An 11,625-nucleotide genomic window follows, 5' to 3' on the forward strand; every position below is an offset into this window, starting at 1 on the left:
ATATGATATTTTTGAGTTAGTATGCACACTTGGTTTGGAGTTTCGAGGGCTCGGGTGAGTTTCGGGTAGGTTCTGGGATGTCTTAGGCTTAAAACCAGATGTTGCAGGTTCAAAGAAGTTGCAGGTCTCTTAACCCGCCAGTGCGGTCCGCAGTCGACTTTGTGCGGTGCGCGGTGAAAGGTTTTGCGGCCGCAGTCGACTTTGTGCGGTCCGTAGAAGGGCACTGGACTACAATATCCTCAGGAAAGACTGTGCGGCCACAGTCCATTTTGTGTGCTCCGCATAGGGGGTCTGAGAGGGGTATATTAAAACGAGATTTTCAGTTATTTTTCATTTTTCAAATTTCAAAAACATAAGAGGCGATTTTTCAAATAACCTTTCTTCTCCAAAATATTGGTAAGTGATTTCTAACTCGTTTTCTTCACTCCTTAACATTTTTTAACATGATTTCAAATATAAATCAATGATTTTCATGGAGGAAATTGGGTGTTTTGGGTAGAACCTAGGTTTTTCAAAAATTGGAGATTTGGTCTTCGATTTGAGGTCCGATTTCAAAATAAATTATATATTTGAGTTCGTGGGGGAATAGGTAATCGGGTTTTGGTTCGAACATCAGGGTTTGACCATGTGGACCCGGGGCAATTTTTGACCTTTTGGGTAAAACTTTAGAAACTCATTTTCATGCATTGGGGTCGATTCATTTAGTGTTTATTGATGTAATTAAGAAATTTGTGATTAGATACGAGCGAATTGGCGGTGGAATCATGGAGTAAAGCTATAATTGAATCGTGAATTGTGTTCGTGGCATCGAGGTAAGTGTTTGGTCTAACCTTAGCTTGAGGGATTAGGAGTTGTGTCCTATTTGTTATTTGTTTCTTGTTGAGTACGACGTATAGGCATGGTGACGAGTATCTATACGTTGGTGTCTAGCATGACCGTGAGTCTTATATTGTGATTTTCATGATTTCAATGTATTATACATGCCTTGGTGAAGATTTATATTTGTTGTGTAAAGTTGTGGAAAGAACTGTGACTTATGAACATTAAAGAGTGTTGGCTCTAGTTGTATAACGAATTGTGAAAGTATAAGTGATAATTGAAACTCTAGAGCATTGGCTCGAGTTGTGAAGTGAATTGTGAAGTAAAAGTGAGAAAGAGAAGAGATCATTATTTTGTCCCCTCGTCGAGCTATTGTTGAGTTGTGGTTCCCTTGCTTTGTGTTCTTAATTGATATTACGGATGCTTAGGTTGATGATTCTTTGTGCTGGGTGAGGATTATAGTCATAGCTAAGGTAGTTAGGTGTTGTAACAAGTTTGGTTATAGCTGTTTCTCCCTTGCCGGGACGTAATTACTTATGTTGTCGAATTCCTTGCCGGGATAGTGTAGACCTTATTGATCCCTTGTCGAGACTCTTGTTATGATTGTTGTCAATATTATATATGGATTGGGTTGCACGCTGCAATAATATTATATATGGATTGGGTTGCGCGCCGCAACAATATTATATGTGGATTGGGTTGCACGCCGCAACAATATTATATATGGACCAGGTTGCACGCTGCAACAATATTATATGTGGATCGGATTTCACACCGCAATAATATTATATATGGATCGGGTTGTACGCCACAACAATATTATATATGGATCGGGTTGCACGCCGCAACAATGATATATGTGGATCGGGTTGCACGCCGCAACAATTATTGGTACAAGTGTGTTTAGTTTGGATATTAGCTTTCTTTTGTTTTGTCGTGAATTCTAAGCTGCCCTTAGCCTGCTACTCTGGATTTACTGTTAATACTGGTATACCCCCGCAGCATGTTTCTCCCTCTCATATTTACTTGTTTATTCTTGTTCTACTTTCCACTGTATATTATATAACTGCACAGGTTTATTTGATAGTCTGGTCCTAACCTCGTCACTACTTTGCCGAGGTTAGGCTAGGAACTTACCAGCACATGGAGTCAGTTGTGCTGATACTACACTCTGCACTATGTGCAGATACCGGAGCAGCACTCGGACAATAGCACGTGGGGAGCCAGTCTTCAGTCCACAGAGACCCCGAGGTAGTCCTGCAGGCATCCGCAGGCCCGGCGTCTCTTCTATCTACTTATATGTTCTGTTTTCATTTGTATCTGAGACAGATTGTATTTCTTTTCTTCAGACATCTGTATGTAGTATTCATAGACAGTCCGTGAATATTATGATACCGGTTTCTGGGTAGAGACGTATGTTGATATTTTCGTACTGATTTTGGCATTATATTAGTCTAAGTCTTCCGCATATTTTCGTCTTCCGCTATTATTTAAATATTGATCACCTGTTATTACAAATTGTTAAAAAGGACTAAAATGAAGGAGTTAAAATTTCTAAATTTCGTGGCTTGCCTAGCTTCTACGAGTAGGCACCATCACGACTCCTGAGGGTGGAAAATCCGGGTCATGACACCCTTACTATCAACTCTTTGATCAATGAAACCCGCGAACAAATTGAACAAAATATTGTGCTGAACTTTTTCTCAAAAATTCCAACTCAATGTTAGAAGAACAAGAAATACTTTTCTTGTAATTGTATTTTCTCTCTTGGTTTGTGTTGCACTCTCACTTTCACAAAGTGGTTTTTTTTCTTAAGAATTAATAATGTGGCAAACTTTCTCCATCAACCTTGTTATAGCATCACCTACAAACTTTTTCCTATTTGGTTGAGGTAATGATTTACTTAGGGTAAAAGTTTATTCCAAAAATAAACTTTATGGAATTTTCTTGGAAAATATCGATCCTATTCACAATAAGATTCTGACGACGTGTGGCCGTAACTAGTCCGTATGGACTTTTATATTGCTAATCCAATTCTAACTTGGATACTAATTTATAAACTTTTTATTAATATTTTCCAGAAAATATAATCCCATTCCAAATAGGTTTAAGTTGCCGAACATCCTAAGGATTCACGTTAATCCAATCCAACATTGGATTTAACTTATACATCCTTTATGGACTTTGCAATTCCAATTCCAATTTGGTAAGAATAAATTAATATTATATACATAAACTTTATATAAATCAATACTAATTTATTTTATATATATCACATATATATTTCAATCAAGAGATACACTTAATTTTTTATTCCAAATAGAAAACTTCAATTTATTCACAATATTAATTATATCCTCTGTGCTAGCAAAGAATATAACAATATTTCATTTGGACTAATAACTAAATATATTTGACTAATTAAATTCCTTAATTTAATTATCAAATAATAAGTTAATTAATCCTTTAGCAAAGATCAGAACACTCGTTAGTGTGCGATCCCATGAGTTCAATACTAAACCGGTGGTAAATTGATCACATTAATATACTAATCAAGGGTGGCGTCTAGCAACACTCCTTAACGACCGGATAACATGGAGTATACAATTTACTTTCAAGAACAAGTAGAAAAATTATGTAGTAATTCCTTCTGTCCTTATAGCTCTGGATCACCCTAGGATATGGTTTAACTGTCAAATCCTAATAGGCAACCAACTATGTGTTCATGTCAAATATAATCGATCTAAGAAACTCTTTTATTCTTTTATTCAATTGTCCTGGCCAAGGTCTTAGTTTGGTCGTTTATAATTCATGAAAACATGGAGCTTAAACTCATTACCAAGAGTTGACAGATTCCATCTTGATCAATCACTAATTCTACAAGCATTTAATCATACCCAATATCCTTTCAACTATCGCCCTAGGGCCATAGGCATCTGGTATCAAAGCACAATAAATAACTTGTCAATTACTATGATGATCTCAGGTCCAAGAAAATTTTTACATCGCATTCTTCAAGAGAATATCCTATTGATAGTTATGGTAATTCTAACCATTAGGAATTATCTAATGAGTCGGTTCAATGATCATATCTCTATATGCATCATCTATCTATGTGATTTAGTTAATGAGATCAACTAATCTTTATTCAATAAAGACGATCACATTAATATTGATCTAACCGGATTACTAATGTCAAAATAAATAATCCTACGATCAAGAACAATTTTAGATTAAATTATAAGAGACTTTTCTCTCATTATCATGATCTCTATCACGATGACAAGTCTCAAAATTTAATCAAGGATCTTATCAAATTAATCAAACAATTAATAATAAATATGATAAAAGAATGCCATATATTTTTATATTAAATAACATTCACAAAAATATGTTCAAATCATCAAATATGAGATTGGATCTAAGACATATCTATTATATCCCTAACAAACCATTGCTTGAAAGATTTAAATAATTTGGCGATATTCTACAATGAGCATCTGCAACAAGCCATCGAAGACTTGAAGAAGAAGAATCCGAATGTAACTCTCATCTATGGTGATTACTACAATGCCTATCAGTGGCTTCTGCAACATACTGTGAATCATGGTTAGTCCTTCAAACATTGCCATTGTCATTTATGCTAATTTGCTTGTAAAAAAGATATCATGTCTCACTCAATCTTAGGAAAAAATGGAAATAAGAATAAAACCACATTCATGTATGTTGCTTAATTGAAAAATACAGGATTTGACCAAAACTCTCTACGAAAAGTTTGTTGTGGAAAAGGAAGTTATTATAATTATGATGCAAAGAGACATTGTGGATTTCCAAGTGTCCCAGTTTGTGCAAACCCTAATACTTACATCAGTTGGGATGGAGTCCATTTGACAGAGAAAGCCTACAGTTTGATTGCAAGGTGGCTAATTGATGACATTTTACCCCAGTTGAAATGCTAAATATATGTGCTTGCTTTTTCTTTGCAAAGTACAATATAGAATACCACTAGTTGACTATCTAATCTCTTTTTCTTTTTCCTTTATCTCAATTCCTTGTTTCCTGCCCATGTATTTGTCCTGAAAAGGCTCGTAAGAAGAGAGCTCATAAATCTTAGTATGAGCTTTTGACAATTACATTTTAGGGATAATTACAGTCGAGGCACTTTTGATTCCTCAATTATTGTAAGTTTTGATTGTGGTCCTTGTGATATATTCACCGTTAACCTTTAATTGGTTATGGTCCCATTGCATAATAAATACCTTGTATTCAGATTGTTTTTAGAGCTATATAGACCTCAAATATGGAGTTACAATATAAATTTAATATAGCACATAGATAAAGATTTGACAGCTAATAATCCCTTAATTATGAAGTGTAAGCAGAAGGATCAATAGTGCAAATTTTATTTAATAATCCCACCCTCCCAAAAGAATGATATGATTCGGATTTCAAGAGCCAAACGAGTTATTCTCTGGTCGTAATTTTTTCATATGCCTTTTATATATTTTGAATTATTAATTATTGTGACTTGTAGTACTTTTTATGTAGTTTCAAAAAACAGTAAATTTTGTTTCAAAAATTTGAAGTTTCAATGTCTGAATTTACGATCAAAATTAAGAAGTTTGACTCTCGAAATCTAAATTGTATTACTTTTAGTGTTTCATTTTATCCTTAATGAAATATTTATAAACTAAAGGCGCTTTTTGTATACTAGTCTTAGAATACGTGCGTTGCGCGTGTATTCTATCTCAATGAATATAATTTTATTTATAAAAAATTATATAAATATTATATTAAAAATTATATTTGAGTTATATAGTAAAAGTGTAAATTTCTAAAGATAATGAGTAGTTCCTATATAGCTGATTCAATAAGAGAAGAAACTGCAAAATAAAAATCCTAAATAATTAATTTTTTCTTCCCCAATATTTCGAGCTCCCAAGTGTTTTAACGATATTGTACTTTTGCATCTTTGCAGTGTACCCACATTTTATTACTTTCTAGTTTCTACATATCAAAAAGCTTATTAATTACCAACTTTTATACCCTTGATAAAAGTTAGATAGGTAGAAAATTAACGATATTGACCGACTTTTAGGGCGGCTTATCAGGCGGATCGGGCGGTTATTTACGTTTAACGGTTTGGCGTATCGGTTTTTGGCTTTTAAATATAGTAATCCGCTAGCCACCCGATAAGATATCGGGCGGATTGGTATCGGCTTAACTATTAGCGGGCAGTTAACAGGTGGTTTATCGGCCTATTTGAATAATTGAATCAGTATTACAGAGGCCTATTTTGACAACACATATATACAATGACACGGAAGCAAATGATTTCTTCACCAATCATACACAGTACACACCACAAAAACCATTCTTAAAATTCTATCAAAGAGATAAACACAACAACATCTGATCCAATATCAGTAAGAGCAAGCTCAGAGCCACCTAGAACAACTGGAGACTACCACAATAGGATATTCAATAAATTTCTTTTAATATCCAAGAAATTAACAAAGCGATTAACAAAAAATTCTCAATGTTAGCAAATTTCCTTGAAAAAATAAAATTTATTTTTTGACAAAAAAAAGTTGAAACAACCGAAAAAACACTCTGCAAAAGAATTTTCAAACGAATTCATATAAACAAAATATAGGAAAATGAAGGCCTGAGAGATCTTGGTGGATAAGGAAATATCAGATGGAAATTTTGTAAATCCCCATCAAGAGTAGCAAATATCTTTTTAACATCATCGGCCATTTCGTACAAAAAACTCGACAATTAAAATTCATAAAGAAAAAACTAATTGGATAAAAAGAAAAATAGGGATTCAATTATGATGAGGAAGTCAGAAGCAGCTGGTTATAGTAATCTCAGTATGTACATCAATGGGAATCCGAGTGATTTCTTCATCATCCTTACACATCGTAATCGAAAAATACCCCAATTTTTCGATATTTTAAAAATAAAAATTAAAATCAAATATGTGAAATTAAAACAAGAGAAAATCTATCAGCCTTGTCACCGAAAAATCTTTTAGCAGAAGGGATAATTCGGAGCTAAAGGTAGACACACATATATAGGAACAAATATATATTCAGTGTTTTCATATAGCCTAATGATAGATCTCTTGATCCATTCTTCAATAGCATACGATCAAAGAATTGCAATATTAGTCCTCCTCAACACTAAAAAGAGAGAAGAAAATAACGAGAAAGGAACACCAATTCAGATGGAGAATGTTAAGGCAGAGATAGATAGAAGAGAGGGGATATGATTTGTATTTATAGGCAGCCATAGAAACCCTAGAGAGAGGTTTTGTGTTAGTGTTATGTTTAATTGGACTCGATTTCTCTGGCCCGTTAAAAGAGCATGGGTCGACGACTGCCAACGTATGTGTAAAAATTGCATGGGGCGCCCTATTTGGACGCCCCTTTTTAACCTGTAGCCGTTTTGTCTTTCTGTTTGCACACGTACCCGTTTTTTTTTTTGTTAAAAGCCATTTGAAAAGACTATTTTGCCCTTCTTTATTAGAAGACTACTTTCTCTCCAAGTATACGTTAGTCCTCTACTGTCTCTGTCTCTCACTCTCGTTATTCGCGTTTGTTGATTTGTTCTTCTCTGAAATCAAACGGTTTTCGTTGTTGTTTTGATTTTTCAATTGCTAGTCGTCGTTGTTCCCACATTACGATTTAATCACAGGTACATTGCAATAACTTTATGGGTTTTATTTTACGATTTAATTTCTGGTTTTGGTTTTGATAGTCATGTATTTATGATAGAATATTTTCTTAGGATTTAGTTTGATAAGTGCATTAGTTTTACTTTTACGATTGTGTTTTTAGATTTTTTGAACGAGTGTTTATGTTGTTGATGAAAATTCTATATTTAGGTTTTTTGAACGAGTATTTAAAAATTTTGAGATTTAAATATATGATACTATTTAGGAGCTGTAGTATTATTTTTTTTATAATAGTTCAATGATACCTTAGATAAACAGAATTTGTGTTCTGTTTTTTGTCAAAACTACAACATATTTTTTTGCTGAATGTTTTGTGTTTGTAACTGGTGAAGTTCAGCTTTAGGAGCTGAAGTTTTTGTGTTTGTAATTGGTGAAGTCCAGCTTAAGGAGCTGAAGTTTTTGTGTTTGTTACTGGTGAACTTCAGCTCTAGAGCTGAAGTTTTTGTTTTATAACTGTCGAACTTCAGCTCTAGGGCTGAAGTTTTTGTCTTTGTAACTGTCGAACTTCAGCCTTCTTAGGTATTGAAGTTTTAACTGATCTTTTTGATAATGTCCTGATGTTATTTTTTGTAACTTTTACTTTTTTTGAACAGATGGCTCCTAAAGCACCTAAAGATCTTAATGCAGCTAAAGTAGGCAAAGCACCTAGACAACCTATAATACCCCCAGGTCCTTATGTCCCTGCTCCTCCACCTACAAGACCAGGGCAAAAATATTTTGAGTTTGGAGATTGGTTTAACTGTAAGGGTTACTGGAAGGGGAACCATGATTTGAAGAAATTAATTGCAACTTTCTTGACTCCTACACAACGGGATAAGCTTAAAAAGGGTACATTTCAATATATTATGGCTATGGAGAATTTTCAATGCAGCATGAAGTTGGTTCATTGTCTGTGTCTTTCTCGAATATTCACCAATGATCGAGACTCCATTAGTTTCAAGATTTTTGGTCATGATGTTTCCTTCACCCTTGAAGACTTTCATATTGTGTGTGGCTTGCGGATTATAGCACATAATATTGAAAAACCAATTAATCGAGAGAGCAATATTCTGAAGCGATATTTTGGTAAGTCCAAAGGTGTGACTTTGAAGGATATTCCAAGTTTTATGACTCGCAATGAAATTCCAAAGAATGATGTGAATCACGTACAGGTATGCGAGAGTGATGATGATGCTGTTAAGCTTATGAAATTTTTTGTTGTAGAGTCTATTTTGTTTGGGAAAAATACCGAGTCGTGTGATGGAGAAATATGCATCTATTGTTGAAGATGATAAGGTTTGTGCTGAATATCCTTGGGGTAATGTGGCTTATGAGAAGCTCATTTATTCACTGTAACATGCATTGGACAAGCAGAACAAATTACATACAACTGAGTATAAACTTGGTGGATTTTCATATCCGTTATGTGCTTGGTTCTATGAGCGCCTCCCAGATATTCGGGAGAGGTATATAAGAGAGGATGAGTACCTTGATACCCCTCAGGTTCCCAGGATGTTACGCTATGTATGTGTGGGAGAGCCTAAATTTCCTGAACTTTATCATATGTTCAGTACTCATGAAGTAAGTTACTCTTTTTTGTCTTTGTGTTAATATGTTGATGTATTAGTTTTTTTCTCCTCATGATATACTTTTTTGTATTAAACAGAGATATCGCGACTTTAGGGTATTGGATGTAATTCCTACAAAAGAGGAATTGAATTCAATGCCTTTAATTCGTTCAAAGGTAGTTAATGTTGTTCCTTCAACTGGTGAATCACCACGTACTATGAGTCGATCAAAAGAAGCGAATCGAATTCCTGTCATTGGTGAATCACCACGTAGTCGGAGTCGATCAAAAGAACCGAATCGAACTTCTTTTATTGGCAAATCATCTCGTACCCAGAGTCGCTCTACCCGTTCTACATCTGACTTTGATGACAATGAATTACTTGAGACAATATGTTCTGTAAGTTTTGATCTAAAGTTTTTTGGTTTTGTTTTTGTAAAAGTACAACATGTTTTTGAGCTGAAGTTTTCTTCTATATCTGAATTTTTGTTGTGTATCTATTCTAGAGGTTAACGACGGAAGTTCAAAGGCATGCAGAAAAAGAAAGAAGCACGTTCATGAACGAAGTTTTCGATAAGTTTAAAAAGGATGAGCGATCTGTTATTGTTGATGCGGTTTTTGTAAAAGTGAAGGTAAGCTAATTTATAGAGAAGTCTTTTTATTTCTTCTGATGTTATTCAGATTAATCATTGTTAGTAATTTTTTTTCTAGGAATATTTCGATGAGAAGTTTGAACAGTTGTTTAAGATTGTCAACAAATCAAATGAAATGGACGATGGCAATTTTCATTTGAGTAACCATCGAGAATATGATAGGGTGATCGACTGTTATGAACCTCCATCGGATATTAATGCTATTGATGATGCATCAGATAAAGTTGCATATGTAAATGCTACACGTGAGGAAGCGGCTTTTGAAGGCGATCAACATGTTCAGAAACAAGTTGAAGAGGAACGTTCCAGTGCTGATATATTGAGCAGAGATGGAAATGATGAAGAACAGTTAGCAACTGGGAATGTTGGAAGCAAGCAATGTGCAGATAATCAAGTTGAAGAACATGCTGCTCATGATCCATCACATAAAGTCGCAGATGATAATGCTACACGTAAGGAAGCAGCTGGTGAATGCGATGAACATGTTCAACAACAAGATGCAGATGATCAAGTTGTTGGTACTGAAAAACATGCATCGAGTTGTTCTTTGGAAAGCGATATTGGACAGGGCAATTTGTTTGATGGAGCACTAGCTATTTGCAAGGAAATTTTAGGTGGTGATACGCAGGAAATTGTTACTATAGGTATAAAGTGTGAAGTTTATAATAGTTCATAAAAATATATAACAATAAAACACAAAACATGAAACAAAACTTCAGCTGAAGATTTTGTTTTGTACTTGTCGAGCTTCAGCTCTAGAGCTGAAGTTTTTATTTTGTAACCGTCGAACTTCAGCTCTAGAGCTAAAGTTTTTGTTTTTGTAACTGTCGAACTTCAGCCTTCTTAGAGGTTGAAGTTTTAACTGATCTTTTTGATAATGTCCTGTAGTAAAATTTTCACTACAGGTATAAATTTTTACTATGTTATATATATAGAAAAATTAGTTGATCTATTCCCCCTCTTTATGAATATGCAGTGGAAGTTGAAACTAGTTGTGCTTCAATTGAAACAACTCAAAAAGTCTCTGATGATGCTGAATTAAATGAAGGTAGAGTTGAGAAAAACCTTCCAGAGAATACTCTAATGCTCCTCGACGTTGGTGCACAATTGAATGAAGCTGAAAATGCTGATATCAAGAAAGGCATGCAGCCTGGGGAAACCACAGCGGAAGACAAACGTCAAGGTATTCTATAGATCATGAATTTATTACATTTGGTTGAAGTATATTTTTTACAGTTTGAAACTTTACATATTTTATTTTCTTTGTTATATTTTTGAATGATTTTTCAGAAAGACTCGAGGTAGCTCAAAAAGAATTTGGTGAGCTTATGCAGCTATATCAAAAAGGAGAAATACATTTATTCACACATGTTGGCTCACAGATAGGTGTGAAGTGTGTTGGTATTATTTTATAAAATTTAGTTAGTACTATTTATATTTTTATTTTATTTTTTTCGCATGAAGAGACAGGCAGATCTGAAGGTAAAGGAAATGGATTTGTTGGAATGCAAACACCATCTGTGTCTCAACACTTAGACCAGATAGTTATTTTCTGCAATTCGATTACAAGTTGTTTTTTTGCCTAATGTGTGTTTTGTATTAGTTTTATTTATGTTTATATTTTCCTTGCTTTTGCAGATATCATCTGATGCATCGCAACTTCTTCCAAATCCCAAGAGAAGGAAGATTTTCAGTTCTCCTATGTGTGACACCAGTGATATCCCCAACTTCAATTTATGTTCATTTTCACTTGGTAGTACACAAGGGACTGATTTAGAAGGTAATTCTACTGCTGTTGTTGTTCGTAAAGAGAGACAAGAACGTCATGAACAGCAGTGAGTTGGTCAAGTATCTGCCACTATGGC

General features: G+C 34.3%; 2 non-coding genes across 2 annotated transcripts; both read right to left on the reverse strand.

Moving 5' to 3' along the window:
* Positions 1-6,484: 6,484 nt before the first annotated feature.
* LOC138880586 (small nucleolar RNA SNORD24) lies at positions 6,485-6,577 on the reverse strand. Its single transcript, XR_011403315.1, has one exon. It is a non-coding gene; the product is annotated as a small nucleolar RNA SNORD24 (small nucleolar RNA).
* Positions 6,578-6,662: 85 nt separating this feature from the next.
* Positions 6,663-6,741, reverse strand: LOC138880571 (small nucleolar RNA R12). Its single transcript, XR_011403305.1, has one exon. It is a non-coding gene; the product is annotated as a small nucleolar RNA R12 (small nucleolar RNA).
* Positions 6,742-11,625: the final 4,884 nt, after the last annotated feature.

Source organism: Nicotiana sylvestris, chromosome 10, assembly GCF_000393655.2.
Source record: "Nicotiana sylvestris chromosome 10, ASM39365v2, whole genome shotgun sequence".
NCBI lineage: Eukaryota > Viridiplantae > Streptophyta > Magnoliopsida > Solanales > Solanaceae > Nicotiana > Nicotiana sylvestris.